Source organism: Lycium barbarum, chromosome 10, assembly GCF_019175385.1.
Source record: "Lycium barbarum isolate Lr01 chromosome 10, ASM1917538v2, whole genome shotgun sequence".
Classification (NCBI taxonomy): domain Eukaryota; kingdom Viridiplantae; phylum Streptophyta; class Magnoliopsida; order Solanales; family Solanaceae; genus Lycium; species Lycium barbarum.
The window spans coordinates 123,888,577-123,904,294 of record NC_083346.1 but is presented as its reverse complement, the minus strand read 5'-3'; the positions used below and the strand labels follow the sequence as shown (position 1 = coordinate 123,904,294).

General features: G+C 35.1%; 1 pseudogene; it reads right to left on the bottom strand.

Moving 5' to 3' along the window:
• Positions 1-8,221: 8,221 nt before the first annotated feature.
• LOC132614196 (cuscuta receptor 1-like) lies at positions 8,222-15,718 on the bottom strand (annotated as a pseudogene).

The window sequence follows — 15,718 nt, the reverse complement described above, 5'->3', positions numbered from 1 at the left end:
TTGTTCTTTCCCAGGTTATACATGTATATGGAAGTTTGTTAATACTCTAAACAGGTTTACTATTCTCTACAAGAATTCTGACCAATGTAAAATAATGGAATAAATATTATGTTCGTGCTTGTCAAAGAGTATAGAAATGTCAACTTCATGAAAATTGGGTTTCTAAGACGCTAATTAATATTGTTTCAACTACTTTGTGAGAAATCAACATAATTTGTGAAGTGTGAAGAGTTTGTGATCACAATTAAACATAAAATAAGAAAAGACTTGGCACAAATAATGGTATAGGAGTGTTAAACAATTGATTAAATGAGTTGATTATAGATTTCACCTATTAACCTGTAGTGTTTGTTTTCCTCCCATTCACTCTAAACGTACTCTTCTCAGCCCCCAGGTATTTGGGCTAGTCGTAAGAGCATAATACCTAATGCGTGGTTAGATGCACGTCACAAGCTGACTTATTATCCACCAAGTTTGAACTGTGCGACAACTGACTTTTGGAGATCTCTTGGGTACAAACAATAAAAATAAAAAACAAATAAAAATAAAAACTAGAAGGTTATATAGTTAGTGAATCGAACACCTTAAGTTTTGAAGACCCTTCTTCTAATCACATTAGAAGTTATGGTATTCTCTCTGCAGGATTGCACCAAGCTATTATAATCTTGTTCACTAAGTTGTACCTCATTAATTATGCAAATAACCAAGGTATTATAGCACATTATGTATAGAACATATTTCATTAATTAGCCTTAAGTCCCGCGACATATAGACCCACTCGCTTACCAATCCATCGGAAATGTAAAATCACAAATCAAACAAGATAAATAATACTCTCTCTGTTTCAATTTGTTTGAACCTATTTCTTTTTTAGTCCGTGCCAAAATGAATGACCTCTGTCCTAATTTGAAAATAAATTCACTTTATGAATGATTTACAGCCATACAAATTTTCAAGGCTTATTTTGAACCACAAGTTTTAAAAGTCTTCCCTCTTTCTTAAATGTCGTGTCCAGTCAAATGGGTTCATATAAATTGAAACGGATGGAGTACTATTATATACTATTATTCTTCAGCATTATTAGTTTATGCTTCATTTCTATTCTAGTCAACTCGACCCTCAAACTCAAAGGCGGAGGTAGAGTAGAAAGCTGTAGAAATAAATGAAAAACAATGTAAATAAAATTTTCTTGCCTTTTTTTGATTCACTCTTGTAATCTGTACATGGTCCTATATTTATACAAGTATGAAGGCATTTCCTCTACAACAGAAATGACACTTGGCTATTTTCTATTTGCTAAGATCCTAACAAACTAGGAATCATTACAAGGAATAAAATGATGACATTGTATATGTACAACTGTGGTATATTCTAACTTTGGGCCTTTATTCTTCCATTTTCATCTGATCTGCTTTGGTCAATTCGTGTAGCCCAAGTCAGGCCCAAACGTTATGTGCAGAAGTCCATATGAAAATAATACTCCTTTACCATTTTGTCTTCATTTCTCTTTGCAAACATAACCATGGCAAAACCCTAACCACAAACAAACACCATCTTCTTCATTCTTGTAGCCATAGTCAAATCGATGTCAAAATTCCTCAATTTATCCGCCAAATACTGCAACACCCCCCCTCAAGTTGGAGGGGAGGAACAAACACCCAACTTGCCCAACAGATTGTGATGAACGGGACCGGTGAGTGATTTAGTGAATAGATCAGCGAGTTGTGATGAAGATCTAACATAGGATAGTGAAATTAAACCCGCAAGATATTGCTGACGAACGAAATGGCAGTCTAACTCGACATGCTTCGTTCGTTCATGGAAAACGGGGTTTTTCGCGATGTGGATGGCTGCGATACTGTCAGAGTGTAATGGAACCGACAAGGAAATGGGGATTGTGAGATCATCGAACAATCGCACTAACCAGGTAAGCTCAGCGACGACCCGTCTCATAGATCTATATTCTGCTTCGGCGGAACTAAGTGATATAGACGTCTGCTTTTTAGATTTCCATGAAATAGGAGAATATCCAAGAGAAATGTAGTAACCACTGACAGATTTTCGACTATTTGGACAGGTTCCCCAATCGGAGTCGCAAAAGGCCATTAATTTGAAACAAGAAGTGGCTGACATAAAAATTCCAAGTCCTGGGTCTTTCAACAAATACCGCAACACTCTCAAAGCAGCAGTCAAATGAGGCTCTCGAGGGTCCTGCATGTATTGACTGAGATGCTGGACAGTGAAGGAGAGATCAGGCCTCGTATGTGTAAGGTAATTGAGCTTACCTAATAAATGTCGATAAAAGGTTGGATCTTTGATCAGAACACCTTCCTGAGCAACTAATTTTATTGTGGGATCCAGTGGAGCAGATACTGGAGAAAGATGAAGTGAATCAAACTCTTGGAGTAAATCCAGAGTGAATTTTCTTTGAGAGAGGATCAACCCTTGAGGTTCTCGAACAACTTCCATACCAAGGAAAAAATGTAGGTAACCAAGATGGTTTAGTGTGAAATAAAAGTTCAAAAGGTGTTTTGTAGTTGAGTATTCTAGAAGGATATCTGTTTATAAGATAGGTTGCTGTCAACAGGCATTCCCTCCAGTAGGCAATAGGCAAATGGGACTGATATAGTAAGGCTCTTGATGTTTCTAACAAATGCTTGTGCTTCCTTTCCACAACTCCATTTTGTTGTGGAGTAGAAGCACAGGTAGTTTGATGAATTATTCCTTTTGAAAGAAGAAAATCTGATTGTAATTTCCCACTGCCTAACTCAAATGCATTATCAGATCTTATGATCTTAACTTTAGAGTTGAATTGTGTTTCTACCATTGAAAGAAAAGATTGGAGAACAGAAAATGCATTGGACTTTGTACTAATTAAGTGTGTCCAGGTGGCTCTGCTAAAATCATCAACAATTGTCACAAAGTACTTAAAACCATCATGGGTGATTGTTTTATATGGTCCCCATGTATCTACATGTATTAATTCAAAATTAGCTTTAGTGGAAATTATACTTGTAGGAAAAGGTAGTTTAGCCTGTCTAGCCATAGGGCAAATAACACAAGGAGAGGGGAATTTGCAAGGAGAAGAAACACAATCTGAAACAATTTTCTTCATATTACTCAAAGGCATGTGACCAAGTCTATAATGCCACAAGTTTTCTTTTACATTGGAGTCAAAGAAACTAAAACAGGAAGTAAATACATGAGCTGAATTAAAAGGTAGATTATCAGGGTTGTTTTGTGGTAGACTCTTTGTAGAAACTGCTGGCTGACTCTGCTTCAGAATATATAGACCTCTTTGTTGCCTACCAAGAACCATAGGGCTCTTCATTGAAGGGCCCTGCAACATAAAACAAGTGTTAGGAGTGAAAACCAAATATGAGTGAAGCTGTCTGCACAACTTGTGCACAGAGAGAAGATTGAACCTAAAAGAGGGTATAAAGAGAACATTGTGCAAGATTAGATTGGATAAGAGAGAAACAGATCATGAATGAGTAACTTTTACTTGTTGTGAATTAGGCAGATTTACCATAATGGGTTTAGGAAGAGGCTTAATAGATAAAAAGAAACTTTTATCAAAAGTCATATGCTCAGTTGCTCCACTATCTAGTATCCAAGAGTCACTGTTAATATGTAAAAGGCAAGCAAAAGTATTGAAGAACTTAACCATACCAGCACAACTTAAATTTGCAGAAACATTTGATGGCCCTGCACTATTCTGGTTCATTTTCTGCAGAAGTTGTAGAAGCTGTGAAACATTTTCTTGACTTAGAGACTTCATCTCTGAACTTATGTCATCTTCATGTTGGCTACCCTCTACTGAAGCAAGAGCATTATTAGACTGTGCTACTCCTTGATATTTCTTTGGTTTGTTGAACTTAAAATCCTCTGGAAAACCATTCAGCCTGTAGCACTTGTCAATAGTATGTCCTGTTTTCTTGCAATAGTTACAAAATAGAGAGTTTTTCTTAGCATCATAATTGTTTCTTTGTCCCTTGTAGTTATTAAACTTTCTCATTGTTGAAGTGTTACTCATTAAAGCTGTTGAATCTCTTGGATATATGGGATTAGCATGAATTTCTCTTTGTTTTTCATCTTGAACAATAAGGGAATATGCTTGACCAATGCTGGGTAAGGGAGAAGACATCAGTATATTACTTCTAACCCCTATGAATGTGTCATTTAGTCCCATTAGGAACTGAAGTAGCCTTTCATCTTCATGAGCTTTTACACTTTTCTTTTTCGCACCACAAATACAGTCACAAGTGCAACTGGAGAAAGTGTTTAAAGCATCTAGTTCATCCCATAGACTCTTCATTTTAGTGAAATAAGTTGAAATGCTAGTGTTTCCTTGAATAACAGCACTAAGTTCTTTTTGTAATTGAAACAGTTTAGCACCAGATGCCTGACCAAATCTATCTTCCAGGTCCTTCCAAAGGCTTTCGGCACTGACTGAGTACAAGACACTTTCTGCTATCTCCTTGGAGAGTGAATTAAGAAGCCATGACAAAACCATGTCATTGCATCTGATCCAAGCTTTCAGAAGAGCTGGATCAGAAGTGGGAACAGCCAGAGATCCATCAGTAAATCCCAGCTTGTTCTTGGCTGAAAGAGCTATGATGACTGCTCTTCTCCAGCCACCATATCCTCTTCCATCAAAGACTGTGGAAACAAGACTCATCCCTGGATAATCCGAGGGATGTATATAGAAAGGATGACTAGAATCAACTACATTTTTTGTAGGAGTTCCAGCAGAAGTAGCAGCATCACCAACTAAGGTGGTTTCTGCTGTTACTTCATTGCTTTCATTTATATTTTCTGGTAAAGTAGACATAGCAGAAATATGTAAAGCTAGCAAACAGGAGATGTAAAGCAAGAAAACAAGAAAAAGAAAGCTGAAAGAGCAGTTGTTTACACCTGCTTTGATACCATGTAGAAATAAATGAAGAACAATGTAAATAAAATTTTCTTGCCTTTTTTTGATTCACTCTTGTAATCTGTACATGGTCCTATATTTATACAAGTATGAAGGCATTTCCTCTACAACAGAAATGACACTTGGCTATTTTCTATTTGCTAAGATCCTAACAAACTAGGAATCATTACAAGGAATAAAATGATGACATTGTATATGTACAGCTGTGGTATATTCTAACTTTGGGCCTTTATTATTCCATTTTCATCTGATCTGCTTTGGTCAATTCGTGTAGCCCAAGTCAGGCCCAAACGTTATGTGCAGAAGTCCATATGAAAATAATACTCCTTTACCATTTTGTCTTCATTTCTCTTTGCAAACATAACCATGGCAAAACCCTAACCACAAACAAACATCATCTTCTTCATTCTTGTAGCCATAGTCAAATCGATGTCAAAATTCCTCAATTTATCCGCCAAATACTGCAACAAAAGCATGGGTTGGCAAATCCAGTAGCTTTGGTTCAAACCTTGTATTTGTATTTAATATGTATAAATTATTAATTTAGAATTCAAAAACTCCAAAGGGTAAAACTGGGACGTGTAAACTTCAAATTCTGGATCTTCTTCTGCTCAAACTTTCTCCGAAATGACATCCTATTTCCCCCGAGAGAAACTCATTTTCATTCCATCTCCATTCCTACAAAAGCATTCCTTCTCATTTTCATCTTCCTCATAAACAACATAGATATAGAAGAAAACAGCGCTTCCAGCAATGGCAATAGCATAAAGAAACAAAGCAGCCGGTAAGCCGAAAATCTGCGAAAACTGAGCGACATAGCCAAATGTGATGGCTGAGTACAAGAACCATATAACAAGTCCTATGATGTCCTTCTGCAGTGACTTTTCCTTTGATGGAAAGCGACGATCTATATACGAGCAGTACGCTAACAAGAAGAAGCTGATATATACGAAGAAGATGAAAGAGGGAAATACATATCATTAATAGTGAAAAGCCATTTCTTGGGTTGTTGATGGCTTCCATGGGTTGTTTTTCCGTGGCAGATCCAAAATATAGACTCCTGAATTTTGAGATGATCAGAGAGTGGATTCTGAAATGTATATCTAACTCTATTTATATGTATAGAATTCAATCAGAAGTAATATTGGATTCTGCTGAACTCGTAAAAGTGAACGCGTGGTTAAAATCCGCCGCTAGTTCTTTTTCATGGTGATTTGACTTTGTGAAATTATATTTTTTGAGGTTCAATATTGGGTTTTGTGGTTTATTTATAGCAATGTTATATAATGGTAGGAATAAACGAGCAAATTGTCTTTGAATTACTTGGAAAAGACTCAAAATTAACATTGTTAACTGGAATTCAATGAAGTAGTAATTTCCTTGAATGATCGATCGACTTTAGTCGAAGCAGCCTTGATCCTTTCTTGGTAAGCTATGAAGGTAGTTGTTGGGACGTGTAAAACAAAGTTGCATATTAGTAGCCGAAAAGAAAAGTAAGTTCGTGTTGAATATTCTTATTGGTGGACGTTATGAGAAAAATCCCAATTGCTTAGCCTAAGATCGAAAAAATCACATCATATTAAGATTATGGATTGTTTTAGCCCAAAAATAATTTCATTTTTTTATCATACATAGGGGAGGAAAAGGAGAAATTGGGGAGAAAGATTATAAAATGGATAAAATTCGGTCAACAAAGTGAAAGTTTAGGTAACCAAGTAATTGAACCAGTAAAATTCCCATGAAGGTAGTTTTATTACTTTTCCATTCTTGTTAATTTTAACTTATAAGGTAATAACATAAAATTAAATGGTTTAATGATGAAGGATCATCTATATATAAACTTTACAAAATAAAAGATAAAGTGACTATTCAATCTAAAAGTTTAAGTTGTTAGATAATATTTATTTGTTTAATTATGATTTTAGCATGCTAATTAGATTTGATTCGTTTTCACATCACACATTTGCTTATTTTCATAGATAATGATCATGAAATAATTTATTTATGCTTATTGTGCCACTCAAAAGACTTCTACCTTCTTTATGGAGCAACATAATTATATCACAGTCACTTGCTCTATCGGTTTTAATCTACAAGACATAGTTTGTACTTTTATATGTGCACAAAGCTTAAGAAAAAAAAAAAGTTTTCTAAAACTATAGTCGTAAACATGTCAACATATTTATGTGGCCATAAAACACGTCATGAATGAACTTACCTCTAATGTTTTTTTTTTCCAATATAAGAAGGTACCTTTTTTTAAACGGTCTAAAGTCTAATAATGAAATAGTGCGTAAAAGGAAATGGAGAAACTGCTTATTATAATTTTAATGCTTTTAAGTAATTTTCCGGTATAAAATGGGAAAACTTTACAAATAGCTACTTGTTTGTCCCAATTTACGCCGCATAGTTCGAATTTCGAGGGTCAAAGTTTTTTATTTTGACTGTGAATTCGCACATATAATCTTTAAGTTTTATAAAGTAAAATTTATATATTTGAAAACTACGTGAAAAATTTATAAGTCAAAGTAATTAACAATTCAAAATATTTAAAAGGACTGTGAAAGAATCGCAGTACAAAAAAAAAACTCTTTTGACTCTCGAAATTCTGAAATATGTCACATAAATTGAGACGGAGGGAGTACTTTTTCACTCCATCTCATATAATTGAAAAATAGTTATTATTACAGAGCTTTAGACTCTACGAGTGGAATTTTATTCATATAGAATCATAATAATGGCTATTTTTCAAAAGATAAGGCCAAAAAGTTGTCAATTGACGTTTATTTTTACCCTCAAAATGTGCCTGATTAAATGAATAGATCCAGGCCCAAGCCCAAATTACTTCAATTTGAACCCAATTGAAAGGGTTTTCTTTGCCCAAGCTAAACTTGATATCCTTCTGCTTCATTTTTTTTTTTTTTTTTTGCCAAACAAAATTCTATGTATTTCTCTTTTTTTCTCTACATTTATTTTTATTTTTTCATATATTTGAAATAATTTTAATTGTAAAAGCACTATTTTTTTGTGAATATGACTGTTACGGAAAGAAGCAATAATAATTAAAAAAAAAAAAAGGCTTCACTAATTAGCCCTGTCGCCCTTCTTTTTTTGAACATTTTTTTTAAACTATTGAATATGCTATTTGGGGCTCCAAAATGATTATTTGTGAATGATAAAATCTAAAATTTGTGAATTTTGGTTGACATAGATGGCACTAAGAGGTGTTTGGCAACTAAAGGAACTGGTAGTCAGCTATTGCAATTGGGGTGACAGTAGCAGAGGTATAAGGTAATAATGCTTAACTTCTTATTCAATACTATTAGGCAATGGATGTTATTTTTAATTCAACAAACAACGGTCGATAAGAAATATTGTCAGCATAACTAATTTCAGCATAACTTGTCTTTGAACCAAACGACCCCTAAGAATGAGAACAACAATTACCTGAGGTTCCTCCACCATCTATTCTTGAGGGGTGTAACAACATTGTCTAGTAGAAAATAGTAAGAAGAGAACATCAAAACCTCAACAAGCCTAAACCATGTTGCTCTCCATTAAGGATTGAAGAGTGCTGCAACTAGTCCCATCAAGATCGCTCCATAAGATACAACAAAGCTGATGTAGAAATCCTCTATATCCACAAAGCCTACAGATTCCTCACTTCCATTATTTCAGGTATTTGACGATTTAGTATCGCTACACTCGTTGTCTAATGGATAACCACAAAGCAACGGATTCCCTTGATAGCTGCTTTTGTCAAAAGTTAAAAACTGAGCTTTAAGTGGTGGTAATGCGCCAGATAAGTTATTATATGCTACGCTGAATATCTCCAAAGTATATAGCTCTAGTAGGCCAACAGGAATTCTCCCATTCAAGTTGTTGTAGGATAGGTCCAGACTCTCAGTTTCATGTAGATTGGAGTAGGTATTTGGGATTCTTCCAACGATATGGTTGTGGGATAGATTCAATGCATGTATTTTGCTCAAGTTTCCTAGCTCAATGGGAATTTCACCTATTAATCCGTTACTTGAGAGATCAATACCTGACATCTGCTGTAGAATGCTTCCCTTGTAAGTGTATGAGTTTCTTTTTGTTGAAAACTGGACCCGGTTTTCTGTACCCATCACAGTGAAGTCACTTAGAATTCCATCTAAAATGTGGTAATGCCTTGTTGATCTTATCCAATACCAGAAATCTAGCCACGCTGAATAGGAATACATTTGACAATATACACTTCTAGTTTCTGCATCATTTTCCGCTTGTGTTAAGTTACCCAAACAAGGAAGGAGCGGACCATAAAGCTTATTAAAAGACAAATCCATGATGGATAACTTGTTCAGCAGACAAATCTGATTTGGAATTTCTCCTTCCAATTGGTTATTGTTGAGGAGAAGGAAGTTTAGATATGCAAGTGAGCCTATGGTTTGTGGGATACTTCTTGTAAAACTGTTGTGGCCAAGATCCAATGTTATCAAAGAAGAGATGTTGAAAAGTGAATCTTCAAGTTCACCACCCAATTGATTTTTTTCTAGATGGATGTGTTCAAGGGGTATACCACTCACACAAGAAGGAACAGAACCAGAAAGTCTGTTTTCGGACAAAGCTAAGACCCGAATGAGCTTCAAGTTGCAAATCTCAACTGGAAGTGAGCCTTCGAGGTGATTTCTAGCCAAATCGAGTTGTAACAATCTTGTGTTATCTCTAATCCATCTCGAAATCTCTCCAGAGAACTTATTGCTGCGAGCATCCAGTGCAATAAGGGAATTGAGAAAAATGTTACTAGGTAATGGTCCCTCAAACCTATTATCATTCAAGTACAAATAAAACAGTCTACTTGGTCTGACATCTTTTGAAAATATTTGCCCTGACAACTTGTTGTTTGACAGCCGGAGGTACTTCAGAACAGGAGAACCAATTGCCAGATCGCTAGGAACTCCTCCGGACAAGAAATTGTGAGATAGGTCTAGCCAGACTAAATTAAAGCCGCCAATATCAGAAGGTATAGGACCTTCAAGCAAATTTGTTGACATGTTCAGGTGATCAAGCATTGGGAACGTTGAACTTATGTTTGCTGGAACACGTCCGCTTAGTTTGTTATAAGAGACATCAAGTTCCTTTAAACAGAGATGAGTACTGGATGGCAACTTCAATCGTCCGATGAAAGCATTATCTCTAGCATAAAGGCCTGCAAGTCCGGTGTTATTCTCTAACAACCAAGTCGGAAAGTTTCCTGGTAATTGATTTTCTTCTATAGCGAGAACTCTCAAGTCATGCTGGTAATGGAGGAAGGAAGGAAATTTTTGAAGGTTTATGAATCCGTCCATAGAAAAAAGCTGCAACTAGAAATTTGGGGCCCAATTCTTGAATTCGGTGTCTGTAGTTATAGTATTATAGCCAACATCCAAGTAGGTAAGTTTTGAATGGTTTGCGAATTGGTTGAATGATAGTGGAACTTCAAATTGGTTATCTGAAATATCCAAGAACTCTAGTGATGTGAGTGTCTTCCAAAGAGGATATGAGGCGATATTTCCAGTGAAGTGATTCCCAGCAAGATTAAGCCATCGAAGTGATGTCAAGTTTCCAATACATGAAGGAAGTGTTCCCTCAAAATTGTTGCTATTGAATGCCAGAAGGTTTTTAAGTTCACACCAACCTATATTTCAAAAAGAAAAGGTTCAGATGACATTTGGCTAACAAAAATTTGTACAATAAGTATTTATTATTGTAGTTTGTCTTAAATCATTCTAATTATGTCAGATTTACTTGTAAGTTTGAGAAACTCATTGACCTTTTAGGTTGGCTAACTCAGCTCCTTGTAGACAAGGAGTAGGAATTGGTTGGATCTATATAAAGGAGTTGTAATTGAGGATTTTTTGCACGATTATTCTCGTTCAGAGTGAAAAGCTCTCTCTGCTTTTGCCCTGAGGATGTATCTCGTTAAATCTCTGAGTTATTTCTTCTTTTCTATTTGTGTTGGTGTGGTTGCAGGTCAGTTAACTCACGATCTTCCTTCCACAACAATAATGCATATATGAATAGAATCATGGTAATGTTTGAAAAAAAAAAGAGTAACACTACCTTGATTAGGGAGGGTGCCATAACCCCCACCAAAATCCATAGTCAGCACTTTAAGAGAAGTCATTTGTCCAATGCTTGAAAGAAAATTCTCATTTAAAGAAGATCCCTCCTAGTACAAGTACTCCAGTGTGCTCAGATTTCTTAATTCTTATATCAGAGAGAGAGTCAAAGAAAATGAAAAAGAAAAAGAATCACCACACCAATATTAAAAAAAAAAAAAGTAATAGAAGTAATGTGGAGAGACTTTAAGTTAGAGTTTACCATAAGTTAAGGCAGAAGCAGTGAGATCACTATCTACATAAAAAATCCCCTTGAGAGATGAGAATAATTTTAAGGATTGTACGATGTTGGTGGAGTTGGAATTAGAACTTCCAAGTCCTAAATTCATTAGAGAACTCATTCTTTTACTACCTGGTTATTGGTGCATAAGAAGGAATAGATCTTATTGTTAACATTAAATCTATCCTTTGTCACACAATAATAGATAAATTCAGTCTATTTCTGAGGTAGACAATTATTGGATTTATCAAATAATCCAATAACAAGTACAATAACAATTCTTTGAAGTTAGTAATCCATGTACCTTTGGTAGTCACAAAGCCCTCAAAATTGTTCATCCGGAGCTCTAGAAATTCCAAATTGCTCAAGGCAATTATATCTAGACAATTAAATCAAAATAAATTATAAGCACAACAAAAAAGAAGATACTTGAGATATTTAGTTGTACGGTCGATATCTTAATGAAGCAACATGTTTTTTCGGGACGTTTTTGGGTTTCCAGTACTCGCTTTGGGGCCTATTAATTGGGATTATCCCAATGGAGGAAGCGCCCCCAACCAAAGTTTTTCATTGACAGGGATCAAACTCGAGACCTTTCATTAAGGGTGAAGGAAATCCTATCCATTCCACCACAACCATTTTACGACGACGAAGCTATATGCATGTGATAAAGGGGTGAAACTTGGATAGTAAGAAGTTTAACGAACCATTCATTTCAATTTTTCCATCAATGTCATTGTTATGGAGATCCAGATGCTTGAGAGATGGAAGATGCTTAAGAGATGAAAAGATGGTGGAATTGAAGTCATTGGTAGACAAATAGAGTCTCTCTAAATTCCCCAATCCAGCATGTGTATCAAGACCTGCATTGGTTTATGAAATTCATTATTAGCTAGGGGCAAAACCAAAATACTTGAGTGTATCCTTTCTCTTCTTTGTGGTTTTAGGAGGGGATATTTTCCAGAAACTAAGTATTTTTTTAATTTTTAGTGTTTGGTAAGTAGTAGAGAATACTATGCCAAGAATATTTATACTTAATCTAGGCAAACATTGTGTGGTGAAGGGATGGTGGGGGTGGGGGTGGAGGGATGTCGGGGATAGGGAGGAGACAATTATCACGGAATGCTTACTTATGAAATTCATTTTTCCTAACTCCGACCACATAAGTTATTTTCTCGACTTCTAAGGAACTTTTTGGGGTTTCTCACTTAGCGTCTGGTAACTATTTTAGAGCTCCAACTAGTCTTTTTTTTTTAATCAATCCACTAGGCGGGGTGCCTAGGGATAATTTTTATTAATCAAAAAAAGCAAACCTCAAAGAGAAGACTACAAGCTAAAATAATGTTGTCAGCGGGGATCGAACCTAGGACATTAGAGACAATTTTGAACACCTGGACTACTAGAGCTAACCTTTTGCATTTTGAGCTCCAACTAGTCCATATTTGTGCCGAGTAATGACCACGAAGGGAGGGGGAAGGGGGCGGGGGGTGGGGGGCACTCTCTATCAGGATATTTTCATTCTCAGGGCTCAAACTCGAGACTTCTGGTTAAGGGCGGTGGAACCCTATCCATCCCAACTTAACTTTTTGATGGTGATTTTTAAGGAATTTATTTTTCTAAAATAAAAATTCAAAATATTTTAACCAACCAAACATTAAAAAATTTAGAATATTGTATCCCATAATTTAAAGAAACACCGTTAGTCTTATTTGATCCATTGTTTTTACTCATTTCTTGTTTTTCTCTTTTATGACTTTTTTAATCATCGTATAGTACAATCTCCGAGTTAATTTGAACACATATTTATGGAAAAGGAGCTTACCCAATGCAGAAAGGACATTGATGTCGTTGATTCCATAACCTGTCAACACGAGTACTTTTAAATTGCTCATCCCGGGACATTTCTCACTTATGCCTTCATCTTAAAAATAAAACTATTTCAAGTGAGTCCTAATATTGCATAATATTATCCAACAATAGCCACTTCAAAAAATCTATTACAACCACCCTTAGTATATGCATATCAAAAGAAGGATAGAGTATACTGATATGATTCATTTGCATGTCAGATAAAAGGGCATTAAATGAGTCGAGGGCGCGTAAGTTGGTCCGAATATCATAATTTTTAGAAGAAAAAAAGAGGTAGCATTCATTGACGGAGCCAAAATTTCTAGCAAGGGGACTTCAAAATTCATAGAGTGTGACGATTAAAATTCTAACCTACAACTTAAAACTATTTTGGAGTTACCTTTTATCATTACTATTAAATTTTGTTATGCAAGGTGATTCAACAATTTTTATATCTTACACCAAAAAAAAATAAAGAAGTAGGAATAGTACTTTGTACCTGGTATAGAGTGATTCTTCAATGAAGGGAATCCAACTGTACCCATTTGTGTGCCTAGAACATTATTAAATCGTAGAACCTCAAGAGATGAAATCCAACACAGAGGTGTTAAAACATTTGGAAAGCGGAGATAATTTAACTGCAAATCGAGTACTTTCAGGTTGGCCAGATGTGACAATTTATCGAAACCTGGATAATAAAATCACAAGTGAAAACAAACATGGTTAATATGCATACATAGCTAGCATTTGGACATAGATTTGATTGAAACTTGAAAAAAAAAAAGTCTTTTAAGATGAGATGAAAAATGGTTTTTGAAAGTTAAAATTGTGTTTGGACATGCTTTTGACTTGAAAAGAAGTTGAAGTTTTGTCCTTAGAAAACTTGAAAAACTAGTCTAAACCACTTTTTGAAAATTGAAAAATTCATTTTCAAAAACTGCCCCAAAATTGGTCATTTTTTTACAACAAAACAATGTTTTCAAAATATTTTTTGATGAGGGAAGTCCATTGGAAATATGAGATTTTCAACAGAATGTCCATCAGATAGCTTTCAATGAGACAATTTCCGATGACTCCCTCAGAAATTTCCATCAAACATTTGTGTGTGGTTCGATGGATGAAATTCCTCCTTCCTTAACTAGAGATTTCAGGTTTGAGTTCTTCAAATAAATAAACACTTAGTAGGGAACACATTTTCCCCTTAAATGAACCCTGTACAGCAGGAATCTGAGTTAATCGAGCCGATGAGTTCCAGATCCCAGATGATTATAGAGAAAAAGAGATGTGGCAAAAAGAGATCAACCTTCATTTTTTATCGACCCTATAATATAATTCAGACACTATAAGAACTTCTAGTGATTTGAATGGAAGAAACAGAGAGGCATTAAAACTCCAACCATCCCCTGATCCTAGCCTTTTTGCTCTGACATTGAGTTTTATCACTCGACCTGTTGCTAAATTGCATTTTACCCTATGCCAAGAACAACAATCTTAAAAACCACTCTCATTATAGGCTGCCCAAACTGTCAAGAGTCCACCATTTGAACTCATCATGTTTGCTTGTAGCTCTAATATGACATTTCTCTCTTCCTCCCAACACATGTTGCTCACAATGGCGGAGTCAATAATCCTAACAAAAAGGTATCAAATATATATAAATTTAAATGACGACATATGATTAATTATCAAGGAGCAGGAGCGTTGAAAGGAATTAGTGGCTTAAGGATAAATCATAACAAGAGGAACTGTTATCTCTGGATTGATCTGTTTTTTTCTACCTTTACAGCTTACTTTGTAAGTTCACTAGCAAAATATTAATACAACACTAGCTATAGCAGTAATTAGTACAATAAATCACAGAATCAGGGACCATAAACTCCATATAGTAATAAGATAAAAGAACTTATGTCTTGAACTATGGATCAATTAAATGAGACAAGAGAAATAGCTAATCTGGGAAAACTGGATTGAGATTGAAAAGTTAAGTCGTTTAGAAATACAAAATATAAGTAAATATACGCAGAGGACAAATCAAAATTGAAGAGGCAAATAATCATAATTTACCCACTCATTCAAATAATCTCAGCCAAATCCAAAAAAGAGAAGAAAGATAATAATTTAATACATGATATTAATGATAATTATAGAAATTATATTTTATAATATAATTAGAGTAGTACTTTTGGAGCCTTCAAACCTTGGAGGCTTAAAGCTAACAATGTCTTCTATGGCCTTATCATTGAGCTGATAATATTAGGGAGATTTAACAGTTTCTATATACACAAAAAGATTTGTTGTTAATCCATTTATGTAGTGTAACTTTTAAACGAAGTGGATTCAATTGAACCCGTTCACAGACTTACCTCTGCCACCACTGATTGGCCATAACCACTAGACAAAGCACCAACAACAAAAACTTAATATTCCTCATAACCTTCAACCCCAGTAAAGTAGGGTCCATTTTTATTTTATTTTTGGATCATCTATAATTGTTCTTTCTTTTCTAAAACTATTGTTTGTTGATGTTGTAAACCTAGCTAGTAGAAGGTTTATATAGGACATTAGGCACCTCTA